Source organism: Phytophthora infestans, genomic scaffold, assembly GCF_000142945.1.
Source record: "Phytophthora infestans T30-4 supercont1.49 genomic scaffold, whole genome shotgun sequence".
In the NCBI taxonomy this organism is placed as follows: domain Eukaryota; phylum Oomycota; class Peronosporomycetes; order Peronosporales; family Peronosporaceae; genus Phytophthora; species Phytophthora infestans.
In genome coordinates, this window is record NW_003303710.1 from 585,913 (window position 1) to 600,431 (window position 14,519).

The window sequence follows — 14,519 nt, forward strand, 5'->3', positions numbered from 1 at the left end:
TCCCCGTCTTCCTGCTTTTACCTTTTTTTCTTCAGATGGCTCCACTCAGCCTTTCTTATACATTTAAGTCCCATCTTATCGATCGCGCCTATCTTTCTGACTCGACCTAACTATGCCAAAATTTCAAAAAATAGCGAAAGCGCCACACAATTAACTCGCGCCCTGATTGGGTGACATTTGCCGACCTGCGACACTGACTGGATCTGTTGCACGATCAGATCGTCCCTCGCCCTCGCTATTGGACGTGTTGTAAACGAAACGCGTCGATTGCTTGCAAACAGCCCGGCGAGCTGCGCTGATGATTGATTATTACATTTAGCAACGCAAAACCTGTCGTATGTACTGCAAGACAGGCACAGTAACCACTTTATTTTGTAAGAGCTCTGCACTTTATTTTCTGCACACTTCTCAAATATATATACATTTATTATTATCAATGTAGGCTTCACAGACCGCGTTTTGTAAGAGCTCTGTGAAGATATTTTCCACATAATTTTCAAAAATAATAACAATAATTTCAACTTTTCAAAGTAGTATTATTGTTATTAAAGCAGGCTTCACGACCTTTGCGTTAGCTACACCCGGGAACCGCGGGCATGGTACCTACGTGGTAGTGTTTATAGTCATTGTTATTGCTTAAAATGCTGTTTTGCTCGGAAAATGAAAATAGCATTTTTAAGCGATTACTTAATCTTATATTAAAATTTATATGTTCATTAATAAGTACAGTATTCTGCGTGAATAGTGAACGCATGATATATATGCCAGTCTGTAGGGTATAAAACGACATTGCCCAAAGCAGTTTGGAGCGAAAAACAGCCTGTATTGATATAAGTTAACACAGCAAGTGACTGATGCTCGCTTTTTTTTTATAGCAAAACCCGAATGTTGCCAACAGTGTTGAATGGTTGTCGCGCTCAACTTTGACCACGCACCATCAATACAGTAAGTAAATCTACTTTATAAGGCTCGGCGTGTCCTTCTTCTAAGCGATCTAATGCATGCATCAGTTTTTTGATAGTAGAGTAGCCTTCTTCACTGATTGCTTCAGTAGTCTAGCTGACGACTTGAAAATTCCACACATGGTGGTTTTGCCGGGAGACATAGCTCGTTTACGGCCCATTTCGCGATTGCCTCGAAGGACATAGTAGGAGAGAGTGCTTGTTTCTTGATAATAGCCACCTTCTCGGCACAGGTAAGGAGTAGGGATTGCGGGGCATGGCAGATTTAATAGCTTAGCAACGGCGGGGTAAGTTTAAATGTTAAGGTCCGTTAAACTACATGTGCATGCATGTGCAAGGCGAAAAAGATCGCCAAAAGCGCGCCAATTTCAAATGTTGCAAGGTACTGTATTTCTTGTACAATACCTCCGCTGGATTCAATCTTAGCTCAATACCTTTGCACATCTCCTTCTTGTCATGCTGATAGGGTGGTATTATTCTTTGTGGTGGTTTATACGTTCATGACCCGTTCGCTATTCACACAGAATACTGTACCAGCATTAAATGACCGTGTAGTGGCTAAACTTTTGACGCATTTTATGGTTAAAAAATATCATTCTAATGATAAAATAATACTTTCTCTCCCACCAATTTATAGGGATTTTGGCTTTTTGAAAGTAGCACTACCAATATGAGCTTGGTAAAAGTCGAAGTACCCTTCTTCAAAAGCTTGAGTCAGCGTGCTATTCGCAATATTTTTTTTGGCTTCATAACAGCGCCCAGCAAGTAAATAACGCCATGAATGTGGGCTCCTATTTGGAGAGAATTCCGTTATTTTCGGAATTCGTAGATTTATTAGCAAAATCTGACAAAACTTGCTGTAAATGCTCATTTCGATATGGCGATCATATACACATGTATGACCTGCGCCGAGTTAGTGACGCGCCCGGTCATACAGACTGATACATCAAAAGCGGAAGCACAATAAGCCAGCACCATGACTGAAATGTGCCGAGAAAGCAGTGACCCTATACATTGGTTTTGGCTCTCATGAGCATGCGGTATGTATACCTCGCGATATATGTACATATATATCAAATAGCACGCCGAGTTGATAAGTAGGCAACAAAAGTACTTCATTTAATGTACATGAGCTACCTTTCAGATTAAGTCTAAACATCACTACTCTGCCTACAGCATGTTGCTTTGTGTGTTTGGCATACATATAGGAGCCAATAAATACCTCTCCGAAAGCATCTACACCACTATGTCAGTCAGTAGTTATGCAAATAAGTCAGTAAGTACGTCAGCTATGAAAGTAAGATCAATGCATGGGGAAGTTAGTGGAAAGACCCTTCGGTAATATCGTAAAGAGCTCAGCGGAACAATTTCCTGTCATAATATTGGTGTTTGTAGTGACCATTGGCAACATTTACCTGTACATCACGCAAGGAGCGGACTAAACCTTGCTCTAATAGACCGTCGCAATCAATGATATGCCAACGAGAGATACGATCTCTGTCCGTCTCGCGACGGAGAGACTGGTAGCTGTGTCGAAGGTCTCTGTCGACCTAGGAGTAACGTTTGAGAGCTTCGATAGCGTGGAACGTTGTTTGGTCTTAGACCTGGATGCGAGGTATGACCTCATCCTTGGCATGGCATGGCTGGAGCGCCATGAGCCATGGATCGACTGGAGTAGAAAACACTGGGTTCTTCGCATCGTGCTACTAGTGGAGCTTTGGTGAGTCATGCACCCATCTCTGCTAGGAAGCAGAAGTGTTTTTAGCACGAGCACGAGGCCGAGGCGGACGTAGTGCTGGACATTGATATGTCAGAAAATGTTAGCAACGAGGTTGCTGCTTGCTCTGATGGCATACGTGGTGTGACACGTTATCCGCTGCGTGGTGCAGGTCAGGTCAATGGCCATCGGCTGGGTCCCGGTAAAGTCGAACGTGGAGTGGCGCGTAATCGACGGAGTGGTACGGATCTGGTCGATGACCTACCGCTGCGGTGCCCGAAGGCGACGGTCGACTGCGAGTCGAGGCGTCGTGGGCGTGCCCCAGGAGATGCAGGCGAAGTAACACACAGTTTACTGTGTGAGGGACAAGGATCTTTTGGCTCTCCGCCGAGTGTCTTGCGAGACACTATCTGTCCTCTTCGAGGAGTAGTGGTGCTGCTGCACCCGGTGGTGACGATGGAGATGTCGCCACACCGCCCTCATCCGGCTGGGCTCGGTCGTGGAGGGAGACGAGAAGAAGAAGCAGGGAGTCTGTGACGTCTTCGACGTCGGACGAGGTGTCCAACGTGAGGAGCGGTGAGGCCCACGTGATTGGTGTGAGCAGCTGTACACACTCGTCAATGGTGTGCGGGGGAGGTCGAAGACGACATCGGCTTTGACACTCTGCCCGCTGCGGATGCTCGGCTAGAGCTCGCCGAGACGTCGTTTGCCGAGTTTGGCGAAGCCTTGAAGGCTGGCGAGCTAGCCGAGGTGGTCCTGCTAAGACCTAAAGAGGAGTTGAACTTCTCTTCCGTCGTGGACGACGCGATCCTAGAAGACACCAAGAAGGAGCTGAGCGCAAGAAGTGGATATGCGATCCTAAAAGATATTCGGATCCCTTCTATCCTGTGGTGAGACTATGGAGACGCTGTCTCGAAAGACCCACCGACGGGACTGCCTCCGAATCAAGGTGTGTGCCATGAGATTGACCTGGCAGGGATGGTGCGTGAGAGTAAGCCTCCGCACTCGACACCCACGTTCTGTGCCAGAAAGCCAAACGGCAAGTGGCGCATTGTTCATGATTTTAACAAGCTCAATGTGGCCATTATCCCGGCGCAAACGCCGGTTCCTCGCAAGGATGTTCTACGGAACAACATGGTAGGCTGTACGTTGTACAGCGTGCTCGACTTGGTCGACGGTTACTACCAATTGTTCATGAGAGCGAGCGACATTCCGCTGACAGCAGTGAGTACCCCCAGCGGTATGCTAAAGGAGTGGCTGGTCATGAATGGCTCGGGGGCTGTCGAACACACCAGCAACGCTCAATCGTTTTGTGACGCAGTTGAATTGGCCCCACCGGGCGTACGCTCAGACCTACTTTGACGCTATATTCGTCTATAGTCGTGCTAAGCACGAAAAATCAGACATGGAGAACCAAATTCACCACTTGCGAGCGATGCTCGAGTGCATGGGCACTAATAAGCTCTATGCCAGCTTGGAAAAGTATGTCTCTGAGGATAACCCTCGTGTAGTCGTTTCTCATGATGAGGATCGGAAGTATCGAATCCTTTATGAGGTTCATGATACGCCCGTGGGCGGCGCTCTTAGGTTTGGAGAAGTCCTATGGCTCGATGAACTCGAAGTACTGGGGTCCCAAGATGTAAAGGTGGGTCGGCATCTACGTACGCACGTGTAAGACGTGTCAACGGACGAAGTCTGCGCCGCGCACGGCAGGACCGTTGGTGAGTTTGCCTGCTGCCAAGGGGTGTTGGCAGTCCATGAGGATGAACGTTGGGTTTGGACTTTCCAAGGATAAGGCGAGAAACACGGGTATTGAGGTCTTTGTAGATCGATTGAGTAAGATGTCTCATTTAGCGGCGGTGCCGGACACCATTGATGATGAAGGTACAGCTTTGCTGTTTTTAGACCGAGTCTTTCGCCAACATGGCTTGCCTGCTTTCTGACGTTTCTTTGAGAGGTGCACCTACGGGTTAGCCAGACAGATGCGATTGACAGCGTTCTCTCAGTGCCTCAGGGGTAACGTGGGTCAGGGGTGGTGGCATAACGCAAGGATGGACAGCTTCGAGCCCCTTCGAGTGAAGTTCCATTATTGATTCATCTGCCAGACCCCTGCCCAGCTCTGGAACCGCCTCAAGCACGCCAAACGAAGTCGTGGTGAGTCGGCTGAAGAGTGGGGTGATCGTATCTCGACCATGTGCGAGGACCCGAATTATCATGAGCCTCGCATGAGGTACGGTTTCTTCCTGTACGGCAGCCCATGTGCTTCGCACACGGATTTTAAACCCAGGACCAAGCATGGCTAAACCGCTCTCGGCCCTAAAGGGTTAATACCCAGGAAGACCTGGGTTTGGGTTTAGGAGGGTGATATAAATCACGCCAAGTCCTCCACTTTTGGAGATTTCCAGTCTCATGACACCCATTCCTCGCCTTGTGCCAATAGTCTCGGATCGAGACACGCGGTCCATCGCGAAGCTATGAACTTCCCTATTCAGAGTGCTCGGCACTCGTTTGGACATGTTCACAGCGGACCATCCGCAGACCGACGGTCAAACAGAACGCGTTAATCGCGTTGTGGAGGATAACCTCCGAAGCGTATGCGCGGGGCGCCGAAACGCTGGAGCCAGATGCTCCTACTCGTTGAGTTCGCATTAAATAATGCAGTGCATGCCTCTACAGGCTTTATCGGTTCTATGTGAACGGCTTGGCGGACCCTCGTGTCCCACTGACGCCGCCACGCAGTGGCTCAGGGCTTGGTGGGGGAAGGATAGCCGAGCGGCTAGCTGATGTCAGCCCTGTTGCGGCTCGCAAGCAACTCAATGGCTTTGTCGCTTTGAGACTGAGTGTAATGCGCCAGATGCGCGACGCTATGGCAGAAAGCCAATACACACAGAAAGAACATGCCGTTACTAAGAGCAGACGCAATGAAGAGAGGTTTGAGGTCGGAGACCAAGTTTTATTAAACGCTAAAAGCCTACCTACTCATGCCGTGTCTGCATTCTTTGAGACAAAATTGAAACGATGGCTCATAGGACTGTGGTGTAGTGATTTCTCCAGAGTTGCGGATAATCGCCCGTCGACAAAGACGCGGCACGGCTCAAGATGTTCAAGCGACGAACCCTCGGTCACGTGATGTACAGTGACACCAAGGTGCAAGAGACTCGACGGCGTCACTACCGAACTCTTAACGGATATTGGAAGCGGTCCAGATGTCACTGAATCCAGGCTGCTCTTATTATTAATAATGGACTGACCGGATTCGCATTCAGCGGCCAAGAACTGACTATCTACGGTACGAACCCTCGGTGGCGGTTGGGATGAGTTCGCGAAAGCCTCAGCGACCCTTTGAATGCACGTTCACCGTCTGGGACAGGGCGCGAGCCATTAAAGATACTCATGCGACAGTGCAGACGACGCTTGGCGTGCAAGAATATCCATAACGGATCATTGTTCACTTGATATTTGTAAACTTGAATAGGACTTCTTATTAGGAATAGACCCGAAAGGGTAAACATAAATACTGAGTGGTGCAGGTCAGGGTAATGGCCAACTGCTGGGTCCCGGTAAAGTCGAACGTGGAGTGGCGCGTAATCGACGGAGCGGTACGGATCTGGTCGATGACCTACCGCTGCGGTGCCCGAAGGCGACGGTCGACTGCGAGTCGAGGCGTCCTGGGCGCGCCCCAGGAGATGCAGACGAAGTAACACACAGTTTACTGTGTGAGGGACAAGGATCTTTTGGCTCTCCGCCGAGTGTCTTGCGAGACACTATCTGTCCTCTTCGAGGAGTAGTGGTGCTGCTGCACCCGGTGGTGACGATGGAGATGTCGCCACACCGCCCTCATCCGGCTGGGCTCGGTCGTGGAGGGAGACGAGAAGAAGAAGCAGGGAGTCTGTGACGTCTTCGACGTCGGACGAGGTGTCCAACGTGAGGAGCGGTGAGGCCCACGTGATTGGTGTGAGCAGCTGTACACACTCGTCAATGGTGTGCGGGGGAGGTCGAAGACGACATCGGCTTTGACACTCTGCCCGCTGCGGATGCTCGGCTAGAGCTCGCCGAGACGTCGTTTGCCGAGTTTGGCGAAGCCTTGAAGGCTGGCGAGCTAGCCGAGGTGGTCCTGCTCAGACCTAAAGAGGAGTTGAACTTCTCTTCCGTCGTGGACGACGCGATCCTAGAAGACACCAAGAAGGAGCTGAGCGCAAGAAGTGGATATGCGATCCTAAAAGATATTCGGATCCCTTCTATCCTGTGGTGAGACTATGGAGACGCTGTCTCGAAAGACCCACCGACGGGACTGCCTCCGAATCAAGGTGTGTGCCATGAGATTGACCTGGCAGGGATGGTGCGTGAGAGTAAGCCTCCGCACTCGACACCCACGTTCTGTGCCAGAAAGCCAAACGGCAAGTGGCGCATTGTTCATGATTTTAACAAGCTCAATGTGGCCATTATCCCGGCGCAAACGCCGGTTCCTCGCAAGGATGTTCTACGGAACAACATGGTAGGCTGTACGTTGTACAGCGTGCTCGACTTGGTCGACGGTTACTACCAATTGTTCATGAGAGCGAGCGACATTCCGCTGACAGCAGTGAGTACCCCCAGCGGTATGCTAAAGGAGTGGCTGGTCATGAATGGCTCGGGGGCTGTCGAACACACCAGCAACGCTCAATCGTTTTGTGACGCAGTTGAATTGGCCCCACCGGGCGTACGCTCAGACCTACTTTGACGCTATATTCGTCTATAGTCGTGCTAAGCACGAAAAATCAGACATGGAGAACCAAATTTACCACTTGCGAGCGGTGCTCGAGTGCATGGGCACTAATAAGCTCTATGCCAGCTTGGAAAAGTATGTCTCCGAGGATAACCCTCGTGTAGTCGTTTCTCATGATGAGGATCGGAAGTATCGAATCTTTTATGAGGTTCATGATACGCCCGTGGGCGGCGCTCTTAGGTTTGGAGAAGTCCTATGGCTCGATGAACTCGAAGTACTGGGGTCCCAAGATGTAAAGGTGGGTCGGCATCTACGTACGCACGTGTAAGACGTGTCAACGGACGAAGTCTGCGCCGCGCACGGCAGGACCGTTGGTGAGTTTGCCTGCTGCCAAGGGGTGTTGGCAGTCCATGAGGATGAACGTTGGGTTTGGACTTTCCAAGGATAAGGCGAGAAACACGGGTATTGAGGTCTTTGTAGATCGATTGAGTAAGATGTCTCATTTAGCGGCGGTGCCGGACACCATTGATGATGAAGGTACAGCTTTGCTGTTTTTAGACCGAGTCTTTCGCCAACATGGCTTGCCTGCTTTCTGACGTTTCTTTGAGAGGTGCACCTACGGGTTAGCCAGATAGATGCGATTGACAGCGTTCTCTCAGTGCCTCAGGGGTAACGTGGGTCAGGGGTGGTGGCATAACGCAAGGATGGACAGCTTCGAGCCCCTTCGAGTGAAGTTCCATTATTGATTCATCTGCCAGACCCCTGCCCAGCTCTGGAACCGCCTCAAGCACGCCAAACGAAGTCGTGATGAGTCGGCTGAAGAGTGGGGTGATCGTATCTCGACCATGTGCGAGGACCCGAATTATCATGAGCCTCGCATGAGGTACGGTTTCTTCCTGTACGGCAGCCCATGTGCTTCGCACACGGATTTTAAACCCAGGACCAAGCATGGCTAAACCGCTCTCGGCCCTAAAGGGTTAATACCCAGGAAGACCTGGGTTTGGGTTTAGGAGGGTGATATAAATCACGCCAAGTCCTCCACTTTTGGAGATTTCCAGTCTCATGACACCCATTCCTCGCCTTGTGCCAATAGTCTCGGATCGAGACACGCGGTCCATCGCGAAGCTATGAACTTCCCTATTCAGAGTGCTCGGCACTCGTTTGGACATGTTCACAGCGGACCATCCGCAGACCGACGGTCAAACAGAACGCGTTAATCGCGTTGTGGAGGATAACCTCCGAAGCGTATGCGCGGGGCGCCGAAACGCTGGAGCCAGATGCTCCTACTCGTTGAGTTCGCATTAAATAATGCAGTGCATGCCTCTACAGGCTTTATCGGTTCTATGTGAACGGCTTGGCGGACCCTCGTGTCCCACTGACGCCGCCACGCAGTGGCTCAGGGCTTGGTGGGGGAAGGATAGCCGAGCGGCTAGCTGATGTCAGCCCTGTTGCGGCTCGCAAGCAACTCAATGGCTTTGTCGCTTTGAGACTGAGTGTAATGCGCCAGATGCGCGACGCTATGGCAGAAAGCCAATACACACAGAAAGAACATGCCGTTACTAAGAGCAGACGCAATGAAGAGAGGTTTGAGGTCGGAGACCAAGTTTTATTAAACGCTAAAAGCCTACCTACTCATGCCGTGTCTGCATTCTTTGAGACAAAATTGAAACGATGGCTCATAGGACTGTGGTGTAGTGATTTCTCCAGAGTTGCGGATAATCGCCCGTCGACAAAGACGCGGCACGGCTCAAGATGTTCAAGCGACGAACCCTCGGTCACGTGATGTACAGTGACACCAAGGTGCAAGAGACTCGACGGCGTCACTACCGAACTCTTAACGGATATTGGAAGCGGTCCAGATGTCACTGAATCCAGGCTGCTCTTATTATTAATAATGGACTGACCGGATTCGCATTCAGCGGCCAAGAACTGACTATCTACGGTACGAACCCTCGGTGGCGGTTGGGATGAGTTCGCGAAAGCCTCAGCGACCCTTTGAATGCACGTTCACCGTCTGGGACAGGGCGCGAGCCATTAAAGATACTCATGCGACAGTGCAGACGACGCTTGGCGTGCAAGAAGATCCATAACAGATCATTGTTCACTTGATATTTGTAAACTTGAATAGGACTTCTTATTAGGAATAGACCCGAAAGGGTAAACATAAATACTGAGTGGTGCAGGTCAGGGTAATGGCCAACTGCTGGGTCCCGGTAAAGTCGAACGTGGAGTGGCGCGTAATCGACGGAGCGGTACGGATCTGGTCGATGACCTACCGCTGCGGTGCCCGAAGGCGACGGTCGACTGCGAGTCGAGGCGTCGTGGGCGCGCCCCAGGAGATGCAGACGAAGTAACACACAGTTTACTGTGTGAGGGACAAGGATCTTTTGGCTCTCCGCCGAGTGTCTTGCGAGACACTATCTGTCCTCTTCGAGGAGTAGTGGTGCTGCTGCACCCGGTGGTGACGATGGAGATGGCGCCACACCGCCCTCATCCGGCTGGGCTCGGTCGTGGAGGGAGACGAGAAGAAGAAGCAGGGAGTCTGTGACGTCTTCGACGTCGGACGAGGTGTCCAACGTGAGGAGCGGTGAGGCCCACGTGATTGGTGTGAGCAGCTGTACACACTCGTCAATGGTGTGCGGGGGAGGTCGAAGACGACATCGGCTTTGACACTCTGCCCGCTGCGGATGCTCGGCTAGAGCTCGCCGAGACGTCGTTTGCCGAGTTTGGCGAAGCCTTGAAGGCTGGCGAGCTAGCCGAGGTGGTCCTGCTAAGACCTAAAGAGGAGTTGAACTTCTCTTCCGTCGTGGACGACGCGATCCTAGAAGACACCAAGAAGGAGCTGAGCGCAAGAAGTGGATATGCGATCCTAAAAGATATTCGGATCCCTTCTATCCTGTGGTGAGACTATGGAGACGCTGTCTCGAAAGACCCACCGACGGGACTGCCTCCGAATCAAGGTGTGTGCCATGAGATTGACCTGGCAGGGATGGTGCGTGAGAGTAAGCCTCCGCACTCGACACCCACGTTCTGTGCCAGAAAGCCAAACGGCAAGTGGCGCATTGTTCATGATTTTAACAAGCTCAATGTGGCCATTATCCCGGCGCAAACGCCGGTTCCTCGCAAGGATGTTCTACGGAACAACATGGTAGGCTGTACGTTGTACAGCGTGCTCGACTTGGTCGACGGTTACTACCAATTGTTCATGAGAGCGAGCGACTTTCCGCTGACAGCAGTGAGTACCCCCAGCGGTATGCTAAAGGAGTGGCTGGTCATGAATGGCTCGGGGGCTGTCGAACACACCAGCAACGCTCAATCGTTTTGTGACGCAGTTGAATTGGCCCCACCGGGCGTACGCTCAGACCTACTTTGACGCTATATTCGTCTATAGTCGTGCTAAGCACGAAAAATCAGACATGGAGAACCAAATTCACCACTTGCGAGCGATGCTCGAGTGCATGGGCACTAATAAGCTCTATGCCAGCTTGGAAAAGTATGTCTCCGAGGATAACCCTCGTGTAGTCGTTTCTCATGATGAGGATCGGAAGTATCGAATCTTTTATGAGGTTCATGATACGCCCGTGGGCGGCGCTCTTAGGTTTGGAGAAGTCCTATGGCTCGATGAACTCGAAGTACTGGGGTCCCAAGATGTAAAGGTGGGTCGGCATCTACGTACGCACGTGTAAGACGTGTCAACGGACGAAGTCTGCGCCGCGCACGGCAGGACCGTTGGTGAGTTTGCCTGCTGCCAAGGGGTGTTGGCAGTCCATGAGGATGAACGTTGGGTTTGGACTTTCCAAGGATAAGGCGAGAAACACGGGTATTGAGGTCTTTGTAGATCGATTGAGTAAGATGTCTCATTTAGCGGCGGTGCCGGACACCATTGATGATGAAGGTACAGCTTTGCTGTTTTTAGACCGAGTCTTTCGCCAACATGGCTTGCCTGCTTTCTGACGTTTCTTTGAGAGGTGCACCTACGGGTTAGCCAGATAGATGCGATTGACAGCGTTCTCTCAGTGCCTCAGGGGTAACGTGGGTCAGGGGTGGTGGCATAACGCAAGGATGGACAGCTTCGAGCCCCTTCGAGTGAAGTTCCATTATTGATTCATCTGCCAGACCCCTGCCCAGCTCTGGAACCGCCTCAAGCACGCCAAACGAAGTCGTGGTGAGTCGGCTGAAGAGTGGGGTGATCGTATCTCGACCATGTGCGAGGACCCGAATTATCATGAGCCTCGCATGAGGTACGGGTTCTTCCTGTACGGCAGCCCATGTGCTTCGCACACGGATTTTAAACCCAGGACCAAGCATGGCTAAACCGCTCTCGGCCCTAAAGGGTTAATACCCAGGAAGACCTGGGTTTGGGTTTAGGAGGGTGATATAAATCACGCCAAGTCCTCCACTTTTGGAGATTTCCAGTCTCATGACACCCATTCCTCGCCTTGTGCCAATAGTCTCGGATCGAGACACGCGGTCCATCGCGAAGCTATGAACTTCCCTATTCAGAGTGCTCGGCACTCGTTTGGACATGTTCACAGCGGACCATCCGCAGACCGACGGTCAAACAGAACGCGTTAATCGCGTTGTGGAGGATAACCTCCGAAGCGTATGCGCGGGGCGCCGAAACGCTGGAGCCAGATGCTCCTACTCGTTGAGTTCGCATTAAATAATGCAGTGCATGCCTCTACAGGCTTTATCGGTTCTATGTGAACGGCTTGGTCGGACCCTCGTGTCCCACTGACGCCGCCACGCAGTGGCTCAGGCTTGGTGGGGGAAGGATAGCTGAGCGGCTAGGTGAGTGTTCCAGCCCTTGTTTGGCGGTCTCGCAAGGCATCTCAATGGCTTTGTCGCTTTGAGACTGAGTGTAATGCGCCAGATGCGCGACGCTATGGCAGAAAAGCCAATACACACAGAAAGAACATGCAGTTACCAAGAGCAGACGCAATGAAGAGAGGTTTGAGGTCGGAGACCAAGTTTTATTAAACGCTAAAAGCCTACCTACTCATGCCGTGTCTGCATTCTTTGAGACAAAATTGAAACGATGGCTCATAGGACTGTGGTGTAGTGATTTCTCCAGAGTTGCGGATAATCGCCCGTCGACAAAGACGCGGCACGGCTCAAGATGTTCAAGCGACGAACCCTCGGTCACGTGATGTACAGTGACACCAAGGTGCAAGAGACTCGACGGCGTCACTACCGAACTCTTAACGGATATTGGAAGCGGTCCAGATGTCACTGAATCCAGGCTGCTCTTATTATTAATAATGGACTGACCGGATTCGCATTCAGCGGCCAAGAACTGACTATCTACGGTACGAACCCTCGGTGGCGGTTGGGATGAGTTCGCGAAAGCCTCAGCGACCCTTTGAATGCACGTTCACCGTCTGGGACAGGGCGCGAGCCATTAAAGATACTCATGCGACAGTGCAGACGACGCTTGGCGTGCAAGAAGATCCATAACAGATCATTGTTCACTTGATATTTGTAAACTTGAATAGGACTTCTTATTAGGAATAGACCCGAAAGGGTAAACATAAATACTGAGTGGTGCAGGTCAGGGTAATGGCCAACTGCTGGGTCCCGGTAAAGTCGAACGTGGAGTGGCGCGTAATCGACGGAGCGGTACGGATCTGGTCGATGACCTACCGCTGCGGTGCCCGAAGGCGACGGTCGACTGCGAGTCGAGGCGTCGTGGGCGCGCCCCAGGAGATGCAGACGAAGTAACACACAGTTTACTGTGTGAGGGACAAGGATCTTTTGGCTCTCCGCCGAGTGGCTTGCGAGACACTATCTGTCCTCTTCGAGGAGTAGTGGTGCTGCTGCACCCGGTGGTGACGATGGAGATGTCGCCACACCGCCCTCATCCGGCTGGGCTCGGTCGTGGAGGGAGACGAGAAGAAGAAGCAGGGAGTCTGTGACGTCTTCGACGTCGGACGAGGTGTCCAACGTGAGGAGCGGTGAGGCCCACGTGATTGGTGTGAACAGCTGTACACACTCGTCAATGGTGTGCGGGGGAGGTCGAAGACGACATCGGCTTTGACACTCTGCCCGCTGCGGATGCTCGGCTAGAGCTCGCCGAGACGTCGTTTGCCGAGTTTGGCGAAGCCTTGAAGGCTGGCGAGCTAGCCGAGGTGGTCCTGCTCAGACCTAAAGAGGAGTTGAACTTCTCTTCCGTCGTGGACGACGCGATCCTAGAAGACACCAAGAAGGAGCTGAGCGCAAGAAGTGGATATGCGATCCTAAAAGATATTCGGATCCCTTCTATCCTGTGGTGAGACTATGGAGACGCTGTCTCGAAAGACCCCACCGACGGGACTGCCTCCGAATCAAGGTGTGTGCCATGAGATTGACCTGGCAGGGATGGTGCGTGAGAGTAAGCCTCCGCACTCGACACCCACGTTCTGTGCCAGAAAAGCCAAACGGCAAGTGGCGCATTGTTCATGATTTTAACAAGCTCAATGTGGCCATTATCCCGGCGCAAACGCCGGTTCCTCGCAAGGATGTTCTACGGAACAACATGGTAGGCTGTACGTTGTACAGCGTGCTCGACTTGGTCGACGGTTACTACCAATTGTTCATGAGAGCGAGCGACATTCCGCTGACAGCAGTGAGTACCCCCAGCGGTATGCTAAAGGAGTGGCTGGTCATGAATGGCTCGGGGGCCGTCGAACACACCAGCAACGCTCAATCGTTTTGTGACGCAGTTGAATTGGCCCCACCGGGCGTACGCTCAGACCTACTTTGACGCTATATTCGTCTATAGTCGTGCTAAGCACGAAAAATCAGACATGGAGAACCAAATTTACCACTTGCGAGCGGTGCTCGAGTGCATGGGCACTAATAAGCTCTATGCCAGCTTGGAAAAGTATGTCTCCGAGGATAACCCTCGTGTAGTCGTTTCTCATGATGAGGATCGGAAGTATCGAATCTTTTATGAGGTTCATGATACGCCCGTGGGCGGCGCTCTTAGGTTTGGAGAAGTCCTATGGCTCGATGAACTCGAAGTACTGGGGTCCCAAGATGTAAAGGTGGGTCGGCATCTACGTACGCACGTGTAAGACGTGTCAACGGACGAAGTCTGCGCCGCGCACGGCAGGACCGTTGGTGAGTTTGCCTGCTGCCAAGGGGTGTTGGCAGT